Source organism: Zea mays, chromosome 4, assembly GCF_902167145.1.
Source record: "Zea mays cultivar B73 chromosome 4, Zm-B73-REFERENCE-NAM-5.0, whole genome shotgun sequence".
In the NCBI taxonomy this organism is placed as follows: domain Eukaryota; kingdom Viridiplantae; phylum Streptophyta; class Magnoliopsida; order Poales; family Poaceae; genus Zea; species Zea mays.
The window spans coordinates 145,606,198-145,624,060 of NC_050099.1; positions in this window are offsets into that span (position 1 = coordinate 145,606,198).

Here is a 17,863-nt window from a genome sequence, read left to right on the forward strand (position 1 = left end):
TTTGCAAATAGTCAAAGGCATATGAATATGATTTTGAGAAGCATTTTCAAGATTTGAAATTTTCTTCCCCTGTGTCAAATGCTTTTCCTTTGACTAAACAAAACTCCCCCTTAATGAAATCCTCCTCTTAGTGTTCAAGAGGGTTTTAGATATAAATTTTGAAGAGGGTATACCAATTTGAAAAATCCATCAATAATAAGATACCAATTTGAAAACACTACTTTAAATATAAATTGAAAAACTAAAATTTTGAAATTGGTGGTGATGCGGTCCTTTTGCTTTGGGCTAATACTTTCTCCCCCTTTGGCATGAATCGCCAAAAACGGAGTCATTAGAGCCCCTTTTACTTTCTCCCCCTATGGTAAATAACATACGAGTGAAGATTATACCAAAGTTGGAGAGTGGTGTGGAGTGACGGTGAAAGATGAATAATTTGATGGAGTGGAGTGGAAGCCTTGTTTTCGCCAAAGTCTCCAATTTCCTTTCAATCTATGACTTAGCATGAAATGCACTTGAAACCACATTAGTCATAGCACATGAAAGAGATATGATCAAAGGTATGTAAATGAGCTATGTGTGCAAAATATCAATCAAAATTCCTAGAATCAAGAATATTTAGCTCATGCCTAAGTTTGGTAAAGGTTTGCTCATCTAATGGCTTGGTGAAGATATCGGCTAATTGTTCTTTGGTGTTAACATATGCAATCTCGATATCCCTCTTTTGTTGGTGATCCCTTAAAAAATGATACCGAATGGCTATGTGTTTAGTGCGGCTATGTTCAACCGGATTATCCGCCATGCGGATTGCACTCTCATTATCACATAGAAGAGGAACTTTGGATAATTTGTAACCATAGCCCCTGAGGGTTTGCCTCATCCAAAGCAATTGCGCGCAACAATGGCCTGCAGCAATATACTCGGCTTCGGCGGTAGAAAGAGCCACAGAATTTTGCTTCTTTGAAGCCCAAGACACCAGGGATCTTCCCAAGAACTGGCAAGTCCCTGATGTGCTCTTTCTATTAATTTTATACCCTGCCCAATCAGCATCGGAATAACCAATTAAATCAAATGTGGATCCCCTAGGGTACCAAAGGCCAAACTTAGGAGTATAAACTAAATATCTCAAGATTCGTTTCACGGCCCTAAGGTGAACTTCCTTAGGATCGGCTTGGAATCTTGCACACATGCATACGGAAAGCATAATGTCCGGTCGTGAAGCACACAAATAGAGTAAAGAACCTATCATCGACCGGTATACCTTTTGATCTACGGATTTACCTCCCGTGTCGAGGTCGAGATGCCCATTTGTTCCCATGGGTGTCTTGATGGGCTTGGCATCCTTCATCCCAAACTTTGTGAGTATGTCTTGAATGTACTTCGTTTGGCTAATGAAGGTGCCCTCTTGGAGTTGTTTGACTTGAAAGCCTAGAAAATACTTCAACTCCCCCATCATTGACATCTCGAATTTTTGAGTCATGATCCTACTAAACTCTTCACATGTAGATTCGTTAGTAGACCCAAATATGATATCATCAACATAAATTTGGCATACAAACAAATCATTTGCAAGTGTTTTAGTAAAGAGAGTAGGATTGACTTTTCCGACTTTGAAGCCATTAGCAATAAGAAAATCTCTTAGGCATTCATACCATGCTCTTGGGGCTTGCTTGAGCCCATAAAGCGCCTTAGAGAGTTTATAAACATGGTTAGGGTACTCACTATCTTCAAAGCCAGGAGGTTGCTCAACATAGACCTCCTCCTTGATTGGTCCATTGAGGAAGGCACTTTTCACGTCCATTTGATAAAGCTTGAAGCCATGGTAAGTAGCATAGGCAAGTAAAATGCGAATTGACTCAAGCCTAGCTACGGGTGCATAGGTTTCACCGAAATCCAAACCTTCGACTTGTGAATATCCCTTGGCCACAAGTCGGGCTTTGTTCCTTGTCACCACACCATGCTCATCTTGCTTGTTGCGGAAGACCCACTTGGTTCCTACAACATTTTGGTTAGGACGTGGAACTAAATGCCATATCTCATTCCTTGTGAAGTTGTTGAGCTCCTCTTGCATCGCCAGCACCCAATCCGAATCTTGAAGTGCTTCCTCTACCCTGTGTGGCTCAATAGAGGAAACAAAATAGTAATGTTCACAAAAATGAGCAACACGAGATTGAGTGGTTACCCCCTTATGAATATCGCCGAGGATGGTGTTCATGGGATGATCTCGTTGTACTGCTTGGTGGACTCTTGGGTGTGGCAGTCTTGGACCCTCATCATCTTTTTTGTCTTGATCATTAGCATCTCCCCCTTGATTATTGTCCTCCTCTTGAGGTGGCTCCTCTTGATCTTCATCATCATCATCTTCAGCTTGATCCTCATCTTGAGTTGGTGGAGATGCTTGCATTGAGGAAGATGGTTGATCTTGTGCTTGTGGAGGCTCTTCGGATTCCTTAGGACACACATCCCTAATGGACATGTTCCTTAGCGCGATGCACGGAGCCTCTTCATCATCTAGCCCATCAAGATCAACTTGCTCTACTTGAGAGCCGTTAGTCTCATCAAACACAATGTCACAAGAAACTTCAACTAGTCCAGTGGACTTGTTAAAGACTCTATATGCCCTTGTGTTTGAATCATATCCTAGTAAAAAGCCTTCTACAGCCTTAGGAGCAAATTTAGATTTTCTACCTCTTTTAACAAGAATAAAGCATTTGCTACCAAAGACTTTAAAATATGAAACATTGGGCTTTTTACCGGTGAGGAGTTCATATGATGTTTTCTTGAGGATTCGGTGAAGATACAACCGGTTGATGGCGTAGCAAGCGGTGTTAACCGCCTCGGCCCAAAACCGTCCGAAGTCTTGTACTCATCAAGCATGGTCCTTGCCATGTCCAATAGAGTTCTATTCTTCCTCTCCACTACTCCATTTTGTTGTGGCGTGTAGGGAGAAGAGAACTCATGCTTGATGCCTTCCTCCTCAAGAAAGCTTTTGATTTGTGAGTTCTTGAACTCCGTCCCGTTGTCGCTTCTTATTTTCTTGATCCTCAAGCCGAACTCATTTTGAGCCCGTCTCAAGAATCCCTTTAAGATCTATTGGGTTTGTGATTTATCCTACAAAAAGAACACCCAAGTGAAGCGAGAATAATCATCTACTATAACTAGACAGTACTTACTCCCGCCGATGCTTATGTAAGCTATCAGACCGAATAGATCCATGTGGAGTAGCTCCAGTGGCCTGTCAGTCGTCATGATGTTCTTGTGTGGATGATGGGCTCCAATTTGCTTCCCAGCTTGACATGCGCTACAAACCCTGTCTTTCTCAAAATGAACATTGGTTAGTCCCAAAATGTGCTCTCCCTTTAGAAGCTTATGAAGATTCTTCATCCCAACATGGGCTAGTCGGCGATGCCAGAGCCAACCCATGTTAGTCTTAGCAATTAAGCAAGTGTCGAGTTCAGCTCTATCAAAATCTACCAAGTATAGCTGACCCTCTAACACTCCCTTAAATGCTACTGAATCATCACTTCTTCTAAAGACAGTAACACCTATATTCATAAAAAGACAGTTGTAGCCCATTTTGCATAATTGAGAAACAGAAAGCAAATTGTAATCTAAAGAATCTACAAGAAAAACATTGGAAATAGAATGGCCAGGTGATATAGCAATTTTACCCAATCCTTTGACCAAACCTTGATTTCCATCCCCGAATGTGATGGCTCGTTGGGGATCATGGTTTTTCTCGTAGGAGGAGAACATCTTCTTCTCCCCTGTCATGTGGTTTGTGCACCCGCTATCGATGATCCAACTTGAGCCCCCGGATGCATAAACCTACAAAACAATTTTAGGCCTTGTTCTTAGGTACCCAAACGGTCTTGGGTCCTTTCACATTAGAAACAAGCACCTTGGGTACCCAAACACAAGTCTTTGACCCCTTGTGTTTGCCCCCAACATATTTGGCAACTACTTTGCCTGATTTGTTAGTAAGCACATAAGATGCATCAAAAGTCTTAAATGAAATGTTATGATCATTTGATGCAATAGGAGTTTTTTTTCTTAGGCAATTTAGCATGAGTGGATTGCCTAGAACTAGTTGCCTCACTCTTATACATAAAAGCATGATTAGAGCCAGAGTGAGACTTCCTAGAATGAGTTCTCCTAATTTTGTGCTCGGGATAACCGACAGGGTACAAAATGTAACCCTCGTTATCCTGAGGCATGGGAGCTTTGCCCTTAACAAAGTTAGATAATCTTTTAGGAGGGGCATTAAGCTTGACATTGTCTCCCTGTTGGAAGCCAATGCCATCCTTAATGCCAGAGCGTCTCCCACTATAGAGCATGCTTCTAGCAAATTTAAAATTTTCATTTTCTAAGTCATGCTCATCAATCTTAGCACTAAGTTGAGCTATGTGATCATTTTGTTTCTTAATTAAAGCTAGGTGATCATGAATAGCATCAACATTAATGTCTCTACATCTACTGCAAATAGTAACATGCTCAACGGTAGATGTAGATGGTTTGCAAGAATTTAATTCAACAATCTTAGCATGTAATATAGCATTCTCATCTCTAAGATTGGAAATGGAAACATTGCAAACATTTAATTCCTTAGCTTTAGCAATTAATTTTTCATTCTCATTTCTAAGGCTAGCAAGAGAGGCATTTAATTTTTCAATCTTAGCATTTGAACTAGCATTATCATTTCTAAGATTGTCAATTGAATCATTACAGACATTTGATTTCTCAACCTTAGCAATTAATTTGGCATTTCCATTTCTAAGGTTGGAAATAACATCATGGCAAGTGCTTAGCTCACTAGATAATTTTTCACATTTTTCTACCTCTAGAGCATAAGCATTTTTAACCTTAACATGCTTTTTGTTTTCTTTAATTAGGAAGTCCTCTTGGGTGTCCAAGAGTTCATCCTTCTCATGAATAGCACTAATCAACTCATTTAATTTCTCCTTTTGTTGCATGTTTAGTTTGGCAAAAATCGTTAATAAATTATCCTCATCATCACTAGAGCTAGCCTCATCACTAGATGTTGCATACTTAGTGGAGGATTTAGATTTTACCTTCTTCTTGCCGTCCTTTGCCATGAGGCACTTGTGGCCGACGTTGGGGAAGAGGAGGCCTTTGGTGACGGCGATGTTGGCGGCGTCCTCGTCGTCGGAGGAGTCGGTGGAGCTCTCGTCGGAGTCCTACTCCCGGCAAACATGGGCATCACCGCCCTTCTTCTTGTAGTACCTCTTCTTTTCTCTTCTCTTTCCCTTCTTGTCGTCGCCCCTGTCACTATCACTAGACAATGGACATTTTGCAATAAAATGACCGGGCTTACCACACTTGTAGCAAACTTTCTTGGAGCAGGGCTTGTAGTCCTTCCCCCTCCTTTGCTTGAGGATTTGGCGAAAGCTCTTGATGATGAGTGCCATTTCCTTGTTGTCAAGCTTGGAGGCGTCGATGGGGACCCTACTAGGTGTAGAGTCTTCTTTCTTCTCCCCCGTTGCCTTGAATGCCACGGGTTGCACATCGGGTGTGGAGGAGGCGCCTTGCTCGATGATTTTCTTGGAGCCTTTGATCATCAACTCAAAGCTCACAAATTTTCCTATTACTTCCTCGGGAGACATTAGTGTGTATCTAGGATCACCACGAATTAATTGAACTTGCGTAGGGTTAAGGAAAACGAGTGATCTAAGAATAACCTTGACCATTTCATGGTCATCCCATTTGGTGCTCCCGAGGTTGCGCACTTGGTTCACCAAGGTCTTAAGCCGGTTGTACATCGCTTGTGGCTCCTCTCCTTGGTGAAGCATGAAGCGATCGAGCTCCCCCTCAATCGTCTCCCGCTTGGTGATCTTGGTCACCTCGTCTCCTTCGTGCGCGGTCTTGAGCACGTCCCAAATTTCCTTTGCGCTCTTCAACCCTTGCACCTTATTATACTCCTCTCGACTTAGAGAGGCGAGGAGTATAGTAGTGGCTTGGGAGTTGAAGTGTTGGATTTGTTCAACCTCCTTCGAGTCGTAATCCTTGTCTCCCTTCTTTGGTACCTGCGCTCCATACTCAACAATATCCCATATGCTTTTGTGGAGTGAGGTTAGGTGATGCCTCATTTTATCACTCCACATAGAATAATCTTCACCTTCAAGCATAGGTGGTTTGCCTAATGGAATGGAAAGTAATGGAGTGCGTTTTGAAATACGAGGATAGCGAAGGGGCATCTTACTATACTTCTTGCGCTCATGGCGTTTAGAAGTTGCGGATGCCGATTCCGAGCTGGAGGTGGAGGGTGACGAAGAGTCGGTCTCGTAGTAGACCACCTTCTTCATCTTGTCACCCTTCCGTTGGGACTTGATGGAGGAAGAGGATTCTTCCTTGTGCTTGTGGGCGAACTCCCTTGAGTGCGTTCTCCCCGAGCTTGCGGACTTGTCGCTGGTCCCGATCTCCCTCTTGGTGGATGCTCCCGACATCACTTCGAGCGGTTAGGCTCTAATGAAGTACCGGGTTCTGATACCAATTGAAAGTCGCCTAGAGGGGGGGTGAATAGGGCGAATCTGAAATTTACAAACTTTAAGCACAACTACAAGCCAGGGTTAGCGTTAGAATTAAATTCGAGTCCGAAAGAGAGGGCGAAAACAAATCAAAAGTAAATAAGACAAATGACATGGTGATTTGTTTTACCGAGGTTCGGTTCTTGCAAACCTACTCCCCGTTGAGGTGGTCACAAAGACCGGGTCTCTTTCAACCCTTTCCCTCTCTCAAACGGTCACTTAGACCGAGTGAGCTTCTCTTCTCAATCAAACAGGACACTAAGTCCCCACAAGGACCACCACACAATTGGTGTCTCTTGTAGGGATGGCAATTTTACCCGCGGGTTCGGGTATCCACGGATATCCGACCCGTCGGTTTCGGGTTCGGGTACGAAATTTAACCCGCGGGTCTCACCCACACCCGACCCGTGATAAAATCGGGTCGGGTACGGGTTTTATCTTTTACCCGCGGGTCCTGGCGGATATCTGAAATTATTTTCAGTTTTCACTTTTCAGCCCACCAGAAACCGGCCGGCCCAATGTCCATCTTTATTCAATAATCCAGAACCCTAGTCTCTCTCACCTCACGTAGTCACGCACGGAGTCACCACTCACCAAGTCACCGGTCGCGGTCTCTCACCGTCTCTCTCTCAGCCTCTCATCCAAGCCTCCACCAGCCGCCAGAAAGGCAGAAATCGAGCGCCCCTGGCTCGCCCAGCCCGTTCTGCGTCCCTGGCTCCCTGCCCAGTGCGGCAGTGCCCCTGCAGCCCAGGTGAGTGCTGTTTTTTCTTTGCTGCCCAACAGTTCAAGTTCATGTAATCATGTCCAAGACCTTTGTTGTTTTGTTGAATTGAATACTTTGAAGTTTGGTTCAAGTGTAAACGCTATGTACTCATATATTGCTTGCTTTTGTAACACTAATCAGATTTATTATGTCTTTTTTGTTCTATCTTGTCATTTGTCAACCATGTGTTTTATTTGTGTGGAGTGTAATTATACCCGCGGGTATCCGATACCCGCCCGATACCCGATGGGTACGGGCACGGGTTCAAAATCCTACCCGCGGGTATAGTCACGGGTGGGTATGAGTAATACCCGCGGGTATTGTCGCGGGCGGATATTTACCATACCCGATCCGAACCCGACCCATTGCCATCCCTAGTCTCTTGCCTTGGTTACAATTGAGTTGGAATCAAGAAAGAATGAAGAAGAAAAGCAATCCAAGCGCAAGAGCTCAAATGAACACAAGTCTCTCTCTCACGAGTCACTATTTGATTGGAATGATCTTTGGACTTGGGAGAGGATTTGATCTCTTTGATTGTGTCTTGTATTGAATGCTATAGCTCTTGTAAGGTGTTTGAAGGCTGAAAACTTGGATGCAATGAATGGTGGGTGGTTGGGGGTATTTATAGCCCCAACCACCAAACTAGCCGTTTGGTGGAGGCTGCTGTCGTATGGCGCACCGGACACTGTCCGGTGCGCCAGCCACGTCACCCGACTGTTAGGGTTCGACCGTTGGAGCTTCTGTCTTCTGGGCCACCGGATAGTCCGGTGGTGCACCGGACAGGTCCTGTAGACTATCCGGTGCGCCTTCTGGCTCTGCTCTGACTTCTGCGCGTACTGTAGCGCATTAACTGCCTCTGCAGACGACCGTTGGCGCGAAGTAGCCTTTGCTCCGCTGGCACACCGGACAGTCCGGTGAATTATAGCGGAGCGGCCACCAGAATTCCCGAAGGTGAGAAGTTTGGAGTTGAGTTCCCTGGTGCACCGGACACTGTTCGGTGGCACACTGGACAGTCCGGTGCGCCAGACCAGGGCACACTTCGGTTGCTTTTGCTCTCTTTGTTTGAACCCTTTCTTGGTCTTTTTATTGGTTTATTGTGAACCTTAGGCACCTGTAAAAACTTATAATCTAGAGCAAACTAGTTAGTCCAATTATTTGTGTTGGGCAATTCAACCACCAAAATCAATTAGGAAAAGGTGTAAGCCTATTTCCCTTTCACTGAGTCCAAGCAAGCCTAGCCATATCGAGTTTGGTAGATCCACTGTGAAACCTGAGGACTTAGTTTTGATGAAAAAACTTGGTTATTTTGGAAAAATGATGATAATTTGGTGAGGTTCATGGGTGAAGAGATAATTCTAGAGCCAAAGGATGATGAGGTGATGGTTTTTAAAAGCTTCTTCCGTGTTGGGCTTCGATTCCCGTTGTACAAGATGATTGGTGAAGTATTAAAGAAGTTTGAGATACATCTTCATCAGCTTACACAGAACACTATAGTCAGGTTCAGTGTCTACATATGGGCTCTCCGAAGCCAAGGAAAGAGTGCCAATGCGGAAGGATTATGCAGAGTCCATGAACTTCATTACCAGACCAAGGCGAGAGCAGATGGTCTGCACAGAAACTTCAGATACTATAATTTTGCACATCAAAAAGATACAAAGGCTCGTGTGATTAGATACCGCACCAAATGGACTACTAGCTGGATAAATGAATGGTTTTATGTGAAAGCTGACGAGAAGAGAAGGGAGAAGCTTATGATTATGGTGACAAGTCTCTTGAAATTAAGCTTCGACATGACAAGACCATTATGCAACATGCAACTCGGCTCTCCATGTCAACTAGCCGAAGTAGAGTTCAGGGTTGTGGCCGAGCACATCAGTACTTGGGACTTAATGCAAGAATACATGGCCTACAAAACTTTTCCCACATCAGGTGGTTGGGGAATGCCGAAGAAGAAAGATGAAGGAAAAAAGTTTGAACTTGTGAGGCTTCCGTACCGCTTTAAGTTTCAGAAAACCTTCAGCGGCCCCTGTGCCGAATGGTTGGAGGTCATTGAAACAATGTGCAATGAAATCCTTGGAAATTACACTAAGAAAGAGGACCAGCTGATGACCGCTGCCTTCGGCACACGAGAGAAGCGAAGGCTAAACCGAGTGATGGATGCCCTTGGCTTCGAGTATCCTGATTATGATAGACTTGACGAAGAGGCCGGGGGAGTGAAGAAGAAAAGAGTTGTGAGCATTCTCAAAAGACAAGCATAGAGATCTATCGAGAAGGACAAATAAAAGGAACTATCAAAAAGACTGAAGTTCACGCTAGAACCTTCGACATCTAAGAAACGGAGGATTGTAGAATCGAGCCGTGAAGAAGAGAAATCTTCTCCGCCGAAGCACTCTACCGAGACCCCTTCGGCAACTTCTATTGGCATAACAGAAATTTTAGAGGTAATGACTGAATCCTTGCCTTTCATCATGCTAAGCCCTCTAGGATGAGATCTAACAAGCTTATTACAGCCAAAAAAGAAAAATGCTAGAGAAACTGCTGAACCAGGGACAGAAAAGGGGCCTTCGGCACCCGATGGGGAAAATGCGCTGAAGAAGCGCCGTATGATGACTGTGTTGAGGGTCGTTCTTGATACGCCCCCACCGATAATTCAAAAGAGGACTGCCCCATCTACCGCTGACGAAGCTACTAAAGCACCTCAATAGGCCAAAAGTAGTGGCGGTCCCCTCGGGACAACTTTATTAGAGACTGATAGATTTTTGCTGACGTGGTGCCTGAGAAAAATACTGAGGGGACGATTGCTCCTGAGTCTTCAGCATCAAAAGGGAAGAAGACTGAAGAAGCTTCGACTTATGACACCTGGAAGGCTAACAACTTTCCAAAGAGGATATATCAGAATTGAAAGAATTTGCTGTGTCTGGTGGTTACCAGCCTGGATTCGTTCTCTTTGGCGGCATAGACGAAGAGATCTTGGGATGCATTCCTGACCGCACTGGAGCAAAAATTGTGAATACCCTAGCTAAGAGTATCAGATTCCCGAAGCTTGAGAGGGACATTAGCAACTATAGACGACAACATATTACCGGCAGCTTGTTTTATTCAAAATTTAAGGTACAATTTTCTGTTGTTTCTCCTTCGTCCAATTGACTTTAGTGTTTTTAAGAATGAAGAGCTAATAGAGCTTCGTCTTTTGTCAGAGAGTCTACGTTTGAGCAAAGCTTTGAAATTACAACAAATAATGAAGACAAAAAGACTGAATTTTATCATCAGTGGTTTAGGGGAAAAGATTGAGAACCTTGAAAATTCTTTAAAGGAAAAAAGACTCTTTGCTTAGTATAGACGAAGGCTCTCTTGCTGAAGCTCGTCTCCAAAACAAGAATCAAGGTATTCAAATTTCAAATCAAAACACAAGAATTTAAAATCTTGGTAAAGAACTAAAAGAAGCAAAAACAACATTGGAAGAAAACACGAGCCGATTCAACCATGAATCCGAAGCCTTAAATATGAAGGTGAAAGCCGAAGCCGACAAAAACTTTAAGCTTAGCTAAACGCTAAAAACTCTTTGAGATAGATGCTTCGGCTTCGCAACGCAATGTTTCGCTCGGTTGAAGAATATTTTTAATTCTGTCGGAGCTACATCCTAGGAAGCCAGTCATTCTGCCGAAGACATTCCAAAGGCACTCAGGTGGATTGAAAAAGTTGAAGATCTTGACGAAGTTATAGTCGGCCGCGGTGACTTATGTGCACTAGTGGCTGCCCATGGAATAGCCGTTGTTTTCGCCAATGCTGGATGCAACCATCTGAAAACCGTCAATAAACCAATTTTCGGCCTTTCAGCATCAGATTTGGACAACATCCCGGCCGATGCTAGAAGTGTGGGCAATAGGTTTATCACTCAAATCTGGACGAAGGGTAGCCGAGAAGTTGCTGGTGACGAAGCTTGGTCTTTAATTAATAAGGTATGAAAATTTTCCCGCTTTTCATGCTTCTGATTTATCAAATTGTGTTCCATAACGTCTTTTTGCTATTTCTAGGGCGGGACTGATGAAGATTGAGAAGCCAAAGCTTATCTAATAATCCTAAAGAATGCTTCTGAAGCTATCTTGCAATTTCACCAGTAGTCCTGAAAGATGCTCTTAGAGCTCTTTTTTTAAATGAAAAACATTATATCCGATAAAAAATTATCGAAGGATGTAATATCTTTACAAGCATTTATGAGTACCTTGTAATAGTACCTTTCTTCTGCTATTACTTGCTTTGCTGTGGACGAAACCAGTGTTACCATTTTTTGAGCCGAAGGAGAAATACACCTTTCCTTCTTTTCGTTCACAACAAAGCATTCTTGAGCCGAAGGCGAAAAACACTTTCCCTTCTTTTTCATTAATGTCTCATGCAATGCGCCATGGTGCAATGAAGTTAAAGATGTCTAATGAATGTTTGTATGAATGCAAAGTATGATGTAATGAAGTATGCAAGTGCATGCCAAAAATAATAAAACCCCCACAAACACGCCCACAGACTCTGCATCCCCTTAGAAACGACTTTGGAGTCTCTTCACCTTCATTTGGTGGTATTTTAGCTCTGTATCCCCTTAGAAACGACTTTGGAGCTAATCTCTGCATCTCCTTAGGAACGACTTTGGAGCTAAGCTCTGCATCCCCTTAGGAACGACTTTGGAGCTTCTTCACCTTTTACTTTGGTGGTATTTTAGCTCTGCATCCCCTTAGCAACGACTTTGGAGCTTTTTTATATTTTTACACTCGATGGTGTAATATTAGATCTTTAAATTTTACAAATGGGTTACATTTTACAAATGGGGAAATTTGCCCTTATATTGGTCACGACAGCGAAAAGAAAATGAAAATTACAACCTATGGGCCCATTAAAAACCTTTCTCTCCTCTTGAAAGGAAAATGGTGTCATAGGAAAAAGAAAACTATATGATTGTTACACATAGTATCTCTGAAGCTCGTCTGTGTTCTAGGATCTTAGAATATCATTCCCATCCATATCCCTTAACCTGTACGATCCTGGCCTTGACGAAGATACTTCCAAGAAGGGGCCCTCCCACTTGAGCTGTAGCTTCCCCACTGTGTTTGGTTTGGATATTCTTCGAAGCACCAAATGCCCTGACTTAATATTCTTTAATCTAACTTTCCTGTCCTGCCACTTTACTGTTTCGGCTTGATATTTATTAATATGATCTATTGCCTGAATTCTGATCCATTCTATAGTCTTTTGATATTTTGTATGTGTCTTCGTCCTCTGCCGAAGCTAGAGTCTTTATTGATCCTGTCTTTGCTTCTTTCGGTGTTATTGCTTCATCACCGAACAAAAGCTTAAACAGGGTGAACCCTGTTGATCTTGAGACGACAAAATTATGGTTCCATAGTACCTTTACTAGTTCGTCTAGCCATTTTCCCTTTGGCAGATTAAAGATTGATCTCATTATTCCTGTGATAATGATTCCATTTGCCCGCTCTACTAAGCCGTTGGATTCTGGATGTCTTACTGATGCGAAGTGTATTTTTGTTCCAATCTGATCACATAAAGTTTTGAACACTTCAGAGTCAAATTGTGCTCTATTGTCAACTGTGATAGCCTTCGGCACGCCGAAGCGACAAATGATATTTTGCCAGAAAAACTTTTGGACTGTGGCCGAAGTTATCGTGGCTAGTGGTTTGGCTTTGATCCATTTTGAGAAATATTCCACTGCTACTACAACATATTTCAAATTCCCTTAGGCTGGTGGAAGTAGTCACAGCAAATTTAGTCCCCATCTCTTCAATGGGCAAGTGGGCTGAATCAGTTATGTTAGAGATGAAGGTTGTTTCTGGTCCCTGGCACACTTCTAGCAATTTTCACATTTTTGCACTAGGTCTGCTGCATCCGAAGCAACCTTTGTCTAGTAAAACCCTTTTCTAAAAACCTTGCCAAGGAGTGGCCTGAATCCAATGTGGGCTCCACATATTCCTAAGTGTATTTACTTCATTAGTTCTTGACCTTCGACTCTGGATAGGCATTTGGGCAATGGGGATCATACTCCTTGCTTGAACAATTCCCCTTCTATAGTCATATATGGCCTTGTTCTGGCATGTATCCTTTTTATGTAAGCTTTATCATCCGAAAGGTAATTGCCTTGGAGAAAGGATACAATTTATGTTCTCCAATCTTCGCTATGCACAGGCGAAATTGTAAGGACCACCCTTTCCATGAGTTCAACCGAAAGTGCTTTGGGAGTTTCAAAGAATACTTCTGGGGGGAGTGGAAGCCCCTGTACCGCTAATTTGGCTAGCAAGTCTGCTTGTCCATTGTTCCCTGTTGGGATATTTTTCACTGAGAATCCTTCGAAGGAGGCTTCCATTCTCCAGACTGTGTCAAGATATTTTTAAATCTTTGGATCCCTTGCCTTACTGCTTTTGTCAACTTGGCCTATGATTACTTGAGAGTCAGATTTAAGTACTGCTCTTCTTATTCCCATGGCCTTAAGATTTTGAAGCCTCAAGAGAACCGCTTTGTATTCTGCAATGTTGTTTGTGCAATAAGATTCCAGCCGAGCTGCATAGCAGGTTTTGATTTTTGATGGTGAAATTAAAATAGCTATTGCACCTATGCCAAAGGTTCCCCAGGAGCCATCATAGAATACTATCCATGCTTCGTCATCTATCAAATATCCTTCTTCATGAGCCCCTGGCGTCCAATCGACAATGAAGTCTACCAGTGCTTGAGATTGGATTGAGGATCTATGAACAAAGTCAATGATGAATTAGTTCAACTCTACAACCCACTTGCCAACCCTTCCTGTAGCTTCTCTGTTTCTTATGATGTCCTTTAAATGTTGAGACGAAGGTACTATTATATGGTAAGACTGAAAATAATGCCGAAGCTTCCTGGAAGTCATCAATACAGCATACAATACCTTCTCCAACTCTGTGTAATTTCTTTTTGATGGACTTAATACTTAGGAGACGAAGTAAACTGACACTTGTTTCTTTGTTTGTTCATCCTACTTTCCTTGAACCACCGCTGCACTGACTGCAGCGTGGGAAGCATCTACATAAAATAGCAGTGGAGCTCTTGATGAAGGTGGAGTTAGGGTTGTTAACTATATAAGATATTGTTTCAAATCTTCAAAGGCCTTTTGCTAAAACGGTCCCCATTGAAAGACTTTGACTGACTTTAATACTTCAAAGAATGTTAGATTCCTTTCTGTTGATCTTGAAATAAATCTATTTAATGATGCCAGCCTTCCTGTCAATCTCTGAGCACCTTTTCTTGACTTTGGTGGCTCTATCCGAAGTATAGCTTCTATTTTGCTTGGGTTAGCTTTAATCCCCTTTGTTGATATTAGACAACCAAGGATTTTCTTTTCTTCATCCCGAAGACTCATTTTTCCGGGTTTAACTTGAGGCTAGCCTTTCTGAAGTTGGCAAATATTTCTTGCAAATCAGCAATGTGATTTTCTTGCTTCGTGCTCTTGACTATGATATCATCAACATATGTTAAAACATTCATGCCAATCTGAGTACAAAGAACCTTGGAAGTCTCCAACATTCTTGAGCCTCTCAGGCATCCGAAGATAGCAATAAGTTCCAGTGGGGGTTATGAAGCTTGTCTTGGGCTCATCTTCCTTTTTCATCCAAATCTGATGATAGCTAGCATCAGTAACAGTCCAGTAGACTCATGAGCTCCGAAGTGGCTGCCACATCTATAAGGGAGTCTATTCTTAGCAAAGGAAACTCATCCTTCGGGTATGCCTTGTTGAGATCCATGAAATCAATACACATTCTCCACTTTTTGTTGGCCTTTTTCACCATCACAGTATTGGCTAGCCATTCTGGATATGTCACTTCTCTGATTACTCCGACACTCAGAAGTCTTTTGACTTCATTTCTTGCACCTTCGGCTTTGTCATCTGACATCTTCTGAAGCTTCTGCTTCCTTGGTCTGATGGTTGGATCCACATTGAGAGAGTGCTCGATGACATCTCCGTTGACACCACATAGATCGTTGGCTGACCAAGCAAAGACATCCCTGTTGTTGAATAAGAACTTTGATAAAACCTTTTCTTGTTCCTCACATAATTGGGATCCAAACAATGCTTTCTGTTCAGCTACGTCTTCACACCAAAGCATACACTTTGGTTGATCCACCGAAGCAGCTTTATCTCTTATGTATTTCTGCTGCTAGTGAGTTTAAGCTTCGTCTATGTTGTGAATAGCCCTAGAGTCTGTCCAGTTCTCTTCAGCCCTTCTAGCAGCCTCCTGGCTTCCATGCACAGCAATAGGGCCCTGGTCTAATGGTATTTTCATACACAAATATGCTGGATGAAGTATTACTTTGAAAGCATTCAATGTTCCTCGTCCTCCCCCTGCCCTTTAAATCTAAATATAAGAAAAATGATCTTAATATAAAAAGAGTTAATTGTAAAACTAAAGCTAAAAGGACTTCCTTCTGAAGTTGCAAAGAAGATGACATTCGAAGAGCAGTTTACTAAAAGAACCTTGATAAATGAACCACCAAAATTCAAGCAAGCCTTAACCTTCGCTTCACCTCGGGAGGACTCTGTCCCGAATCTCGGGACGAGATTCCTTTAAGGGGGGAAGGCTGTAACACCCCAGTAATTCTCAAAGTCCCTCTCAGTGCTAACTCAAGAACCATTATTTCATGTGAACCAAATTGGGCAAAAGACACCAATCAACTTGAGAATAAAAGTTCCACTAAGTATTTTATCTTAAGGATCATGCCTAAACCATATGGCGCATTCAAAAAGGGAAAGAATTTGCTAAAACCCTAGAACAACCCTAATTGAGCCACTTAAGTAGAAAGGAAGAAATGGGTTAAAAGACCATGAAAAACATGGAATGATGGCTTAGGCCAATTATTAAAGTTGAAATACACTAACTGAACTACAACAATTGTTATAAAAGTGTGGCCAAAATAGTTTATTAAAAACCCCAAAAGGCCCTCCAAGTGAAAGCTCCCTAGGGGGAATCTGAAATTCAGATATCTGAATTTCAGCCTTCACCTAGAACTTGAGCGCGTTCACCTTGATCCCTAGCTCAAATCCTTAAGTCCCCATTGACAATTTTGTTATAAACTAACCCCTCTGCAATGTGTGTGAAGATGGCATCGAGATGCATGCCCTAGACACGTCAAACCCAGGATTTTCTCTCGGAGTTCAGCAGTGAGACAAACCCAACTTCACCCCTCCATATCTCTTGATCCAGTCAGCGAAACCCATAAGCCTCCACACACAAACAACAAAGGAATGTCAAGGGAAGAGATCTCTCAACGGGATCATGGCCATAATCTCAAAGATGTGGGGCCAATCTGCGCTTGAACATGACCTCTCTCTACGCTGCCTCATGCTCGTCGCCGTGCCCAGACGCCAGAGCGCGCACTGGCGCTCGCCGCACACACCCCGAGCGCGTGTCAGAGCCACCCCTCGGCCGTGCTTGCCCGCACCTTTAAGACCACCCCCAGACGCGCCTCACCTCACTCCGCACTCACCCTCGCTGGCCAGACACCACCCTTAGCTCCGACGAGCTCTGCGCCACCCGCCCGAGCCACCCGAGCTCCGGCCACCGTGGCCAACCATTTCCAGTGACCTTCAGCCTCAACCGAGCCCTTGGATAGCATCCCCGAGAGCCTGTCACCCTCGCCGGACTTCGGTCACCCGCCACCTCACGTGAACCGAGCTATCTGGTGAGCCATTTTCCAATTCCTCGCACTTATGTCTTCCCTGACCTCTGGTGAAGCTCTCTGACCACTTCAATTGAACTCTATCGCCCTGGTTAGGCTGGAGTCCTCGCCGCCGATGAGCTCGCCCGCCTGCGCGCGTGGACCGACCTACTCCGACCGTCACCGGAGACGATCCGCACATCGGCGTGACCGTCAAGACCTCTCCTACACCCTCGACCACTTCGCCAAAAATCTTGCCGCCGGTAAGCCCCTCCACCCTTTCCTCTGTCGCGGTTACTGTTTCATTAGGGGAAGGACCGCGGGTTTGATTTAGCAGAACCCTAGGGGGTTTTCTGCGTAGTCATATACTCATGTGAATAGTAACCCAAGGACCCGTCTGCAATGAAACCTAGAAACTTTCGCCAAGGACCCCAATGCAAAACCTTTTTCCTTTAACCATTTCTGTTTATTCTTTTTAAATAGGCAGAGAACTTAAGAAATTCATATCTTGAGAAATGTTTGACCAAATTTAGTCAAACCAATTTTACTGGATTCAGAATATTGTGAACTATTAAATAAAAATACTAAACCCTATGATTTCTGTAATAATTTTTAGAGTTTAGAATTAAATAATGAAATTACCCAAACCTTATTAAAATAAGGAAAAATAGTTATGCTTTTGTGCTGGACTTAAGAAAATTTGTAGAAGTCCAAACCCAGCTTAGGCACTGTTTAAAAATACTAAGCACCCCAGTATACAAGATTAACACAGGGTTATCTATTAAAAACTATATCATCCCAAAACTTAGGAAAATAAGAAAGACAATAGAAATTAATGAACAGTAGATGAACATATTTTTCGTAATGAAAAACC